Source organism: Plecotus auritus (assembly GCF_963455305.1).
Source record: "Plecotus auritus genome assembly, chromosome: 3".
NCBI lineage: Eukaryota > Metazoa > Chordata > Mammalia > Chiroptera > Vespertilionidae > Plecotus > Plecotus auritus.
This window is the reverse complement of record NC_137772.1, coordinates 43,123,324-43,135,372: the sequence shown is the minus strand read 5'-3', so window position 1 is coordinate 43,135,372 and position 12,049 is coordinate 43,123,324. Positions and strand designations below refer to the sequence as shown.

The window sequence follows — 12,049 nt, the reverse complement described above, 5'->3', positions numbered from 1 at the left end:
CCACAGACCAGGCACAGCAGGGAGTGACACCCACATGGGCTCCAACCTTCTCTAGGAAAGCAGGAGGGAGGTATGAACACCCAAACTCAGCAGAGAGAGCCTGAGGCTTCCCTGCAAGCCTTCCTTTTGCAGATTTCTCGGAATTTTGGTTTCCAGGGAAAGACTTTGCTAAATATTATTTAACACTGATTACTGCTAAATAATAATGTCACAGGTTTTGTTCACTTCCAACATAAATAGTGTTATAGAAAAAAAGACCAAAACAATCAGAGAGCTTAGGTCTTGTTGCAACCATCGCACCCAGAACTACATTATGGAAAATGAAATTTCTAAAGTCACACAAGAGAAAATCTGAGTCCCCAGTCATCGCTCAGGAAGCTTTCCAATCTTTGGCAGGTGTGCGTTCCAAAGGTGTGCACTGCTGGACAGAGGCTGGCAAACTCTTCTCCTGCAGAATTCAGCATTGTTTACTGGATGTGATACTGCAGTCAGCATTTTTTTAAAAAATCTTTATTCACCTGTGTCAACAGGATTGCTATCTTAGAAAGTGGACATCATGTGTAGGGTGAGTCTTAAGTCTGAACTCAAATTTCAGCTCAGTCACAAGAGTCTGTTTACTTTGGTACAATTGTGTCTGTTCTTGGCATCGAATCAGCATAGTGGAGCGGTCTGATGTTTCTAGCATCATTCACGGGTCACCTGGATTTAACTGATGGTGTGAGTAAGACAGTTTAGAATCAGGCTCACCATGAGCTCACTTGGTCAGCACGGGGCCCAGAGCAGCCACTGAGTCAAGGCCTGTTCTTATTGTTTCTAGGCCCAGCAGTGCTTTTGTCTTCCTTTTGGCTAAAGAATCTAATAAAATAAATGTACATGATAGATTTCTATGATTGCTGACTTGGGGGGAACAGCAGGAAAAAACAAGAAAGACCATCTAATCACTTCCCATTACTTAATGAAATCTCTCCATTATGGTGGGTATTTCCGACTGTCTAACAAAGCACATTCCATATTTGGAACCATGTAGGGGTGGAAATACGAACTTATGGTTTGTTACCTAGACATTAAGAACACCCTCAATGCCACGATGGGTGTAAAGAGTGAGTTTCTAGTCTTTGGACGTGGGAAGAGAAGGGATGAAGCACTTTGCTAAAGTCTAAGAGAGGAGAAAAGTGTTCCCTATCATTACCAGGAAGGAAACGGAGGGAATACTGTAAGCGATGCTGGATGTGTTAGAGACGATGTTTCTGAAGTTGCAGGGTGTGGTAGGCAGAGCAGTGGTGCCCCCGAGCTGTCCATGTCCTACTCCCTTGAACTTGTGGCCCTGTTACCTTCCATGGCAAAGGGACTTTGCAGATGTGACTCATTTAAGACCTTGAGATGGGGGTTCATCCTGGATTGGCTGTGGCCCCAATGTGATCATGAGGGTCCTTGAAAGAGTCAGAGGAGGAGATGTGAGGAAGGAAGCAGAGGCCGGAGCGATGGCCATTGCTGGCAGGCCACCAGGACAAGAAATGTGGCGCCTCTAGGAGCTAAAAAAGACAAGGAAATGGATTCTCCCCTGGAGCCTCCAGAGGGAACTTGGCCCTGATGACGCCTTGGTTTTAGCTCAGTGAGACCCATGTAGACTTCTGACCTCCACAACTGTAAGATAATCAATCTGTGTCATTTTAAGCCACTAACTTTGTGCTAATTTGTTACAACAACAATTGCAAATAACGCATGGGTTTGCCTTAAGCTTTGTAAACAGGTTTTTAATCACTATTTACATAGAACCAAGTCTCAAACTTCCTAGCAGTTTTATTTGTTGGCAGAATGTCCTTTTCATAATCCCTCCCTGCCGCTCCCCCCCACCCCCCACCCAGCTACATTTTCTACCTGGGGCCTTGGAAGTCCACACCTGGCGACTGCCTTGTTGATGCGATTTGGCAGAACCTGTGTGAGCGCTGCTACCTTCTGCAGGTTACTGACCCTCCGCTCTCCATGTCTAATGCGGGGCTGCTGCCAAGCAGGAGTGGTCTGCAAATGGTTCCATCAACCAGGATTAAAATAGGTTGATCGTTGTTCCTTTAGGTCAGGGGTGGGGAACCTTTTTTCTGCCAAGGGCCATTTGGATATTTATAACATCATTCTCGGGCCATACCAAATGACCAACTTAAAAGTTAGCCTGCTATATGTGGTCAAACATTTAGTTAACTCACCCCTAGTGCCTTGGCAGGGCCAGACCAAATGATTTTGTGGGCATTATACAGCCCGGGGGCTGGACGTTCCCCACTCATGCTTTAGGCCATGCAAGTGCCTTACAAAGTAGGTTATGTGAGAGCCCAGAGAATGCAGCGGCTTCTGCTAGAATATAGCCTTGCTCTTAGCCTAAGTGGTTTCTGTTAGATACATTGCCCCTGTAGCTAACAGAAGAAAGGATGTGGGCCTTGGAAACAGGGAGGTTGAACTGCAGCATGGAGACATTCTTCCTAGCCACACGGCTTTGTTCAAAGCACTTAACCATGGGACCCCTTCTCCTTCACCTTCTTTGCAAGTTGATTTATCAGACAGAGTCTACATGAGGTTTGCTATTCACTGAGTGCCATGAAGACCGCTGGGTAGGATGGATGGCTGTTTGGAATGAATTGACTTAAAATGAAAATATGGACAAGAATTTTCTATGGAGAGCCTTGGCCGGGGTGAGAAGGCTCTCAAAGAAAGATAGTCTCCTCCAGGGTTGCTCACATTCAAAAGCAGAAGGTCCTTCTGATGTCACCCTGGGAACTTCAGGCATGGAGATTAGGACAGAGAAAAGTCAGTCTTCTCAAGTACAAGCCATAGCAGCAGGCGCAGCTTCTCAACCCAGCTGCTTCTCTGATCGGCAGACTACAGTGTGTGACTCCTGGGTAGCTGGAGGGATTTAAGGGTCATTTCTAATTCCCCAGGGCACTGGTTCTCAGAGTGGGGTCTCTGGACCAGCAGCTATACCTGGGAACTCATCAGAAATGCAAACTCTCAGGTCCATCCCAAACCTGCCTAATTAGAAACTTTGAGGGCGGGGCCTGCCTCTCTGCATGCTATCAAGCCCTCCTGCTGATGCCCCACGTGCTGTGGTTGGGGGGTTGGGAGGACTCTGTTCTGGAGTGACACTGGGGCGTAAAGAAAAGGGCCTGAGGCGAAGGTGTGCACACCAAGTGGCTTCTATCCAGGTGATCAGCTCCTCTGAGGTGATCCTGCTCTTCCTGCTTTCTGAGGCTCTGTCTTGTCTTACTTTCCGGTGTCCTGTCCACCCTGAGCTTCCCGAGATGGAGCCTTTCAGGACTGCTCTCTAGCCTGGCTGGCTCTCTGCTGCCTGCAGGGTCAGACCTGCTGCTGGGCACAGCATGCGAAGCCCTTCGGCTCCTGCCTTCTGCCTTCCTGCACCCCACACGGAGGAAGGCACAGGACTTCTCGCTCCACGCCAGGCTCTTCACAGCTGTCTGCACCATTAGGGCAGTTAGCACCCCACCTGCCCCCTCAGCCTCCCAGATACTCTCTTCCCCTCTTGGGTAGCTTTAGTCTCTTTACAACTGCCCCTGACAGAGCAAGTTGCTTTGATTTTTGAAAAATGTTACAGAGCTGCATATACTATTTTTCTTTTTTGGAGAAAATAGTGTGTACCACTTCAAAAAGAGCCTAAGGATATGCCCGAGGCGTAGCTGTGGCTGACCTGGGGCGAGGGATGGGGACGGGGGCAAGGGGAAGAGGAAGGAGCTTGGGTACCTTGTGTAGCACACTTGGTTTGATTCCCGCCCCCCTCCTCCCCCAAACACACACACACACACACACACACACACACACACACACACACACACACACACACTTGATCAGCTTCGATTAAGAGGAGAAATGTGCTTTTTTTCTTCCAGACCAGCCGTCAGGTTAACTCAAGAACCGGTTTTGGGCTTGTCACCAGCCCTTGGTTCTTCAGTGGCTCTCCTTGAGGCTGTTTCTTGCCTGACTTGGCGACTTTCCCCCCTTATGTGAATGTTCTGCCACATTTCCCACCCTCAGGGTTCCTGCTAGTCCATATGGCACTTTGCTAGGCATTAGGAAACTGTGATCTTGCAGGCCAGCTGCTGCCCTGGGAGGTGTGGCTGACGAGTGGACAGTGGCTTGGCGCCAAGAAGCAAAGGTGCCCCGGGTGGATGCATTGCTTGGCAATGGAGCAAGGGCTGCATCCCAGGCCCTGGGGCCCCTCTATGGACGGTGGCCCTGCCCATCTTTCAATTGTGTGAGTGTAATTTTTTTTTAATAGAAATGGACCCCTTTCCTCAACTACCTTCTTCCCTACCACGAGAGAATCTATTTTTTCCTTGATACATCAACAAGTAGCTACATAAACAGGGAACACACTGGTGTATGGTCATCAGCATGCCACACGAATCTGGCCATGGGCTGTCTTACTGTACCATTTGCTGAAAGCAAATGAATGATCAGTCCTCTGAGAACTAAGAGTGTCAGCTAAACCCCAACAACATGAAGCTACTTTAGAAGTGTGGGGAAATCAGTGCTAATGGGACAGCATAGGTTTTATCAAATGACTTCGGCATGATGCCACTGCAGGGGACGGCTGCGCTCTGGGCCACTGGTGACCTTGCTCGTACCCACACAGGCCATGCAGGCAAAGGCGCGAGCCCTGCTGAGGAGGACGGGGCTCTCTGTCTTGCCCCCCAGGAAGACAGATACAGAATGTAAAACCATTTGGCTACCGTCTGGCGTAGCTTCTCAGCAACGGGGTATCTCATGATGGGTTGTGGGAACAGGGCCCACAGCGAGGTGGCACCTTTGCCCAGCCTTCCGTTGCCGTGTGAGTAACAAACTGCCTTGAGTGTCTTTAGCCATCCATCAGCTAGGCCTTGCCCTGGCCTCATCCTGCATGTGTCTGATAGCCATGCCTTTGCCTTTCTTTAACCCACCTCATCCCTCAGTTTGGGGCCCACTGGGCAGGACTGAGGGAGGCCGCTCTTGGTCGGCACATGGGTTTGCTGGGGCTGCCGTAACAAAGTACCACAAACAGGGTGGCTGAAAACAATGGAAATTTATTGGCCCGCAGTTCTAGAGGCTGGAAATCCAAGGTCAAGGTGTGCGCAGGGCTGGTTCCTCCCGAGGGCTGTGAGGGAGAATCTATTGCAGGCCTCTTCCCTAGCTTCCGGGGCTTACTGGCCATCTTTGATGTTCTTTGACATGGAGGAACATGCCCCATCTCTGCCTTCATCCTCATGGGCCTTCTCCCGTGTGTGTGTTGGTGTCCAAATTTCCCCTTTTCATGAGGACACCAGTCACATTGGATTACATTACGGGCCCACCTACTCCAGAATGACCTCATCTAAACCGATTATATCTACGATGACCTCATTTTCAAACAAGGTCACGTTCTGAGGTACCAGGGGCTAGAACTTCAGCACATGAATTTGGGGGGCCGGGGGGGGCCCCACAATTCAACCTATAACATCCAGAGAGCACCTGTAGTGCTCAATCTATGGCTGTGGTTACAGATATTCTCCTTTTAAAAAGATTTCTACACAGGATTGTCCAAAGTGATAGGCTTAGAGGCCCATATAGCTGCCTTTGATAGTTTTATAAATAACTATGACTTTTATCATTGCTTCCATAACCAAAGATGTGCACCACTGACCGCCATTTCTATTCTCTTTCAGAAAAAAATGATCCTTACGGGCCTCAGGATCCGACCAGCTTCAGATATGCCCAGAGATTGTTTGTTCCTCAGTTCAGGGAAAGGGCAGCCAGGCTAGAGGGTGCTAGGAGTTAATATGCAATAAGCTGTCATGCAAAACAGAAAGATCCAGGCACAGGCTTAAGCTCTGCCTCAGCTACTTCAGCAAGATGGTTGGTAGGAAGGCGCCCTTGCTCTCCAAGTTAAGTCCTTTATCTACACCTGGACATTCCTTTATTTAGAACATCCTTTATTCTGAACTTCGAGCTAGGCTTACTTTATTTATTTTTTTTCCAGCTTCTTTTTATTTTATTTTTAAAATTTCTTTATTGATTAAGGTATTACATATGTGTCCATATTCCCCCATTACCCCCCACCTCCCATTCATGCCCCACCCCCCTGTTGTCTGTGTCCATTGATTAGGCTTATGTGCATGCATATAAGTCCTTTGGTTGATCTCTCCCCCTTACCCCCACTGAGCTAGGTTTACTTTAAATGCTATGACTGCTGGAAGTGAATAAACAAATCTATGCTCAGATCAAGAAGCCAGACATCCTCAGGGCCGGCTCTGAAAGGGAATGAGAGAACAGAACAAGAAGGGAAGCAGCTGTCAGCCTCTGGAACAACACCCTCCCATCACAGCCAGCTGCACACACCCAACACACAATACTGAAGAGGGAGTTCGTAGCAGCCCTGGTAATATTGTATATTGGCGGAGAAAACAATACCAAGACACGCAAGTGTCACTAAATCAAAAGGAACCAATCTCTTGGTCCTTTGAGGGATTGTTTTGGAGGCAATTAAGTTGGAGACCTAAATATTAGAGACAAAGATATTTTTACTCTTAGATGTGAAATCGTGGCTAGAAAATTTGCTTTATGATCACAGTAAGCAGGAAGTTAGACTGCAAAGCTATGCACGGAACGTACATTTCTCCCCAGTTGATATTTAGACTGCACATGCCTCCGTCCTATCATGAGTCTTCCTATAAGACATTTCTAGAAGCAGAATGCTGGTGAAACATTTGTATATTTTAAATTTTGTTACATATTACCTAACAACTCTCCATGGAAGTATTAGGTGACTAATTTTTTCCAGTCTTGTAATTTTAAAATGAGCATACGTAGAAGAAAAAGCTATAAAAAAGTTTAAATATTATCCATAGCTAAGTGTTGCCTGGAAACTTTATCCACAGATGCACACTACAATACCAACAGAGCATGCACGTAAGTTTTAGAATTAATTTGAGGTAAATTACCTTGAGTCTATGACATCGCTGTGAGCATTTCTGATTCACCTACTATTACACATGGGGGAGGGGTGTGTTTTCCACACACTTATTATGTTATTAAACAGATTGTTGTTTAGGATGGATCAGAACTATTAGCAGATAGGTTTACCTGCCATGCTGGGGGAGACAAATGTAGCCCCAAAGTTGAGGATGCTGCTACAATACGCTCATCCTTACACACTAAGAATGTTCCCTACCTAAAGTTATGTGTAAGAGATACAAGTATTTCAGAAAGGACCTTTTCTATTACCATGTGTACTGGGTTGGAGAGGATGTCCCCCACAAAACTCATTTCCTTCTCAGAATCTCAGAACGTGACCTTATTTGAAATGCAGTCATTTCAGGCAAATGACCAGAGTAGAGTGGGTCTTTAATCCAATAGGATGGTGTCCTCCTAAGCTAAGAAGACAGCATATGAAGGCAGATATGCATGGAGGGGAGACGAGGTGAAGACACAGACAGGAGAAGGGGCCAGGTGACCATGGAGGCAGGGGTCAGAGTGGTGTAGCCAAGGAATGCCAAGGATGGGCAGCAACCCCAGAAGCTAAGAAGAAGGCATGGGAACCGATTCTCCCCTGGAGCTTTCAGAGCCAGCATGGCCCTGCCAACACCTGGATTTTGGACTTCCAACCTCCAGAATTACGAGAGAATACATTTCTATTGTCTTAAACCACTCAATTTGTGGTACATTTCTTACAGTAGCCTCAGGAAACACACCATGTGAGTTTATGTGTGTTGACTAATTGGGAAAAAGGTTTGTTCCTCCAAGAACATCTCAGATGTACCTCCTGATATGTCCTAATAGCTTTTATAACAAAATCTTCCCACTTGAGGCAGATTGTAGGAGTTTTAAATGCTTGGCATGAGAGCTTTCAATGACTTGTGTTATGTAAGTACATTTTGTGAATTTTCTGATCTCAAGCCTGATTCTCAAACCACATTTTCATTTGGTTATGTGCTCAGTTTCACAAGCCCCACACAATAACTGATGACCTTACACCCTCACCCAATGACAGACTCCTTTCAGCAGCCCAGTGGGAGGCCTTGGTTGGTTTCCAATCTGGAGTAATTAAATCTTCCTCTCTTCGTAGGAGCATCTGTGAAGATCCGATCCCTTCCCCTTCACTGTGATTACTTCCGACCGCTGAGACCGCCCTTTAGCTCTGTGCTGCCTGTGGACTGTAGCTGCACTTGTACCCAATCTCAGCAGCGAGCAGAAGCATGGCCCAGCCCGTGTGACACAGCCCCGTTCACATCAGCCGCATGAGACGACCCCGTGGTTTCCTCAGTGATATATTTCTGGCCTCTGAAGCCAAGGCATGAAGTTGCAAAACAATGATTCTCTGGTTCTTTGTGTTGCAACCCCAGTCTGAGTCAATGTTCTCATCTGCTGACAATACTGCTCTCCTTCTTTCATCATCCTCATGGAGGAACGTGGAATGTCCCTCAGATTCCACCCTTGTTTTTATTTCCCTGTCAGCTCACTTGGGACACCTACCTACTTTCTCTCCTGCCAGGGATGAAATCAAGATGCAACTGTCTCCTAGAGCTCCCCTGAGAGGGAACACAGCTGGCTGTGGAGTCCCAGTCCCGTGCTTCCATTCATTCCCCGACAATGGTCTCTCTCACTCGTGAGCTTTCCTGCTAGCTCAGCTAGCCCATTGACTAACCTCTCCATCTGTTCTCTGCTTTTCAGAAACTCAAAGGGCAGCAGGAAAATCATTCATAAAAAAATCCACGTAAAGCAAAAATGGAATAATTCCACTCAGGACATTGTGCAGAGGTATGAAGGACTATGGAAAAATTTAGCATTAAGGTGGCAAATCCTCCAACTCTGACAAGCCACTGTTAGCTGCTGCTTTCACTGGTCTTATGATACGTCATGCACCTCAACTATAACACAGTATGGAAAAAAGTGTATGGGCCCTAACCATTTTGGCTCAGTGGATAGAGCATTGGCCTGTGGACTGAAGGGTCCCAGGTTCGATCCGGTCAAGGGCATGTACCTTGGTTGTGGGCACATCCCCAGGAGGAGGTGTGCAGGAGGCAGCTGATCGATGTTTCTCTCTCATCGATGTTTCAAACTCGCTATCCCTCTCCCTTCCTCTCTGTAAATAAATCAATAAAATATATTTAAAAAAAGAAAAGAAAAGAAAAATGTGTATGGGCGAGGGTGTTCCTACCCCTGAGGATATGTGTTTCTTCAAGGCAGGACTATTTTATATCTTCACATGATAATGAAATACCTGCACACATATTTAAGGAATGTAGGCCTGCCCCCGGCAGCCTTTGCTGGGCCACATGATTCATCACTTCTATGCTTTTCTACTCTATGTTCTTAGCCTCTGCAAGCTAATTTTCAAATCCTAGCTGCTAATTTACCCCAAACTTGATCATCCTGGGCAAGCCAGGGGCCAGACTGCACGAGCCATGATTTCATTTGGGGGCACGGTGGCAACGTTTGGATGTGGGGAGAGCCTGTCATTTAGAGCAGTGATTCTCAAAGTGCGGTCCTGGCCCAGCAGCAGCTCCTGGGAACTTGTGCAAACACTAATCCTGAAGCCCTGCCCTAGACCTACGGACACAGACAGTCTAGGGATAAGGCCGGGCAACCTGTCAGAATAAGCCCTCACTCAGGGGATCCTGATGCATGCTGCAGTCTGAAAACCACTGACAGAGTCATAGCAGCATGGAGGAAACAATGTCAGTCCTCTCTTTGTGTGTCTGGGAGGAAGGTTCTCCCATGGATCAGATGCCCAAGGCCACCTTTGGTGTGGAGCAATCTCAGCCTCTAGCTGTACACGTGCCACCTGTAGTAGGAGTGCCAGCTGCCCTGTGACCTGAGCATTGTTCTTTGGTTTACCCAAGAGCCTCTAGAAAGAGGAGAGAATGCGGAAGGATTTACAACTGGCCAGGTTCACAGCACCTTTCAGGCTAGTCCATCATTTTATGCTCAGGCAGGAGGCCCACTTGCAAAACTCACCAGAATCCCATACAAGGCCAGCAGGAGGCTAAAAGTTGGGGGGGGGGTGGTTTGAGGGGTGCGAGGGGCAGGAACATAATAAAGTACCCTTCATTAAGTGAGTGAATTTCTCGAATCAGCTGGAGGCCCTGGGAGAGAGAGACAGGAGCTTGCTTCATAGAACTTGAGTCCTCCTCATATTTAATTTTCAAAGTCAAATATGTGGCAAGTGAGAGCAGGATCTATTATGGTTTTTCAGACCAAAGTAATTTGCTATAGCAACAACTCGAACTCTGGGTAAGGGAATGGGGTGGGGTGAGAGGAGAGATCGAATATTCAAAATCTTCAATCAAAGCATCTCAGCGCCCACAAAGGTCTCCGCGGTGGCTCTCAGTCACTTGAGAGGTTCTTGGCCATCCTGAGACCTGACTGCACAAGACAGCCCTTGGGAAACGGACCCTCTCTCCACCCTCAGCTCCAATCAGCACACCCATACTTTATTTTTTTAAAGTATGTTTTTATTGATTTCAGAGAGGAAGGGAGAGGGAGAGAGAGAAACATCAACGATGAGAGAGAATCATTGATCAGCTGCCTCCTGCATGCCCCCTACTGGGATTGAGCCTGCAACCGGGCATGTGCCCTTGACTGGAATCGAACCCGGGACCCTTTAGTCTGCAGGGCAAGGCTCTATCCACTGAGCCAAACCAGCTAGGGCTGCACATCCATACTTTAAAACAAGGGTCGGCACACTATGGCTTACAGGCCAAATCCGGCTCACCACCTGGTTTTGCACGGCTTGCAAGCTAAGAATGGTTTCTACATTTTTAAATAATGAAGAAACAGTTTTTAAAGGCTATATTGTGACACATGAAAATTACATAAAATTCAAATTTCCGTGCCCATAAAGTTTTATTAGAACACAGCTCCTCCCATTTGTTTACATATTTTGAACTACAAGGGTGGAGTTGAGTCATTGCCATGGAGACTGTAAGGCCCCCAAAGCAGAAAATATTGACTCTCTGGCCCTTTCCAAGAAAGGTTTGCCGACAAAGGGTTGGTTGGCAGTTTAAGATTCTAACCAGATCCTGCAGCCAGCTTAGCTCACCCCCAAAGCAATTTCTATCCCGTTCATTTCTGTGTATCCCTGTGCTTGTGTTACTAAGTCTAACTAATGCCTCAATGGTACAGTTCCGACTCTTCCAGCCCTCACTTTTCTATTTGGTCATAACTCCTGCCTCTCCATTTTTTTCGAGTGAAAGAACCTGGCGTCAAAATTTGCTCCAATGACAGGAGAGGAAATCAGCTCAAAGCAAACATTTTTCTCTGCTCCGTTTCCTGCCTTTCTCCCTCGGGCGGCGCTCACCAACTCTTCCAGCGGTTCCCCTTTCAGTCACCAGGGGATCTGAAACCACTTGTCATAATCTAAGCACCAAAGGTCTGTTCTTAAGAGGGGAAGTTACTGCTAGTTCTTTACTAAAAACATTTTCTAATGATCTGTTTCACTTACTAAACCCAGATATGGAAAATGTAGGACTTGAGTAAACTGGTGTCTGCATGTAAACATTTTGTAGCTACTCACACGCTACGCCAAACTCAGTTGCAAAAACAAAAAACAAAAAAACACCCACTTAAGGACCAATTTGCAAACTGGAAAGAGTCAATTCACTGGGGCTACGCTTCAAAAGCTGTGTTTATTCCCCAGTCAGCTCTCCTGATTGGAACTCTTAGGGGAGTTGTAATGCAGAACAGATGCTTCGCAGGTATTAGCCAGCTACGGAGGGACACAAACGCTCAGAGCACCTCCCAGAAAAGTTCACCGGACTGACAAGCGAATGGTGGTTGAGTTGGGATCCAGAACTCTAGCCCAGGAGGCAGCGGCCTGGGAAGCGCACCTGCTGACAGCCCGCACCGGAGAGCGCGCAGCCTCTGGAACAGCTGTCAGCCACAACTCCAAGCCCCTCGGTGGGAAGCGCTCAGTACTGCTGCTGCAGAACCGGGGCACTGCCGGGACCGTGCGCCTCTGGAGCCCACACCGGTGCTGCGCTCTTACACACCTCAGCACAGCCTCTGAGTCGGCACTGGCACTGATACTTCTGTT

The 12,049-nt window shown here is 47.4% G+C and overlaps 1 protein-coding gene across 2 annotated transcripts in view; it reads right to left on the bottom strand.

The window, feature by feature from the left end:
* Nucleotides 1-12,049, bottom strand: part of SLC15A1 (solute carrier family 15 member 1) — a 46,131-nt gene that overhangs the window by 32,799 nt on the left and 1,283 nt on the right. The gene's annotated exons all lie outside the window — the stretch shown is intronic.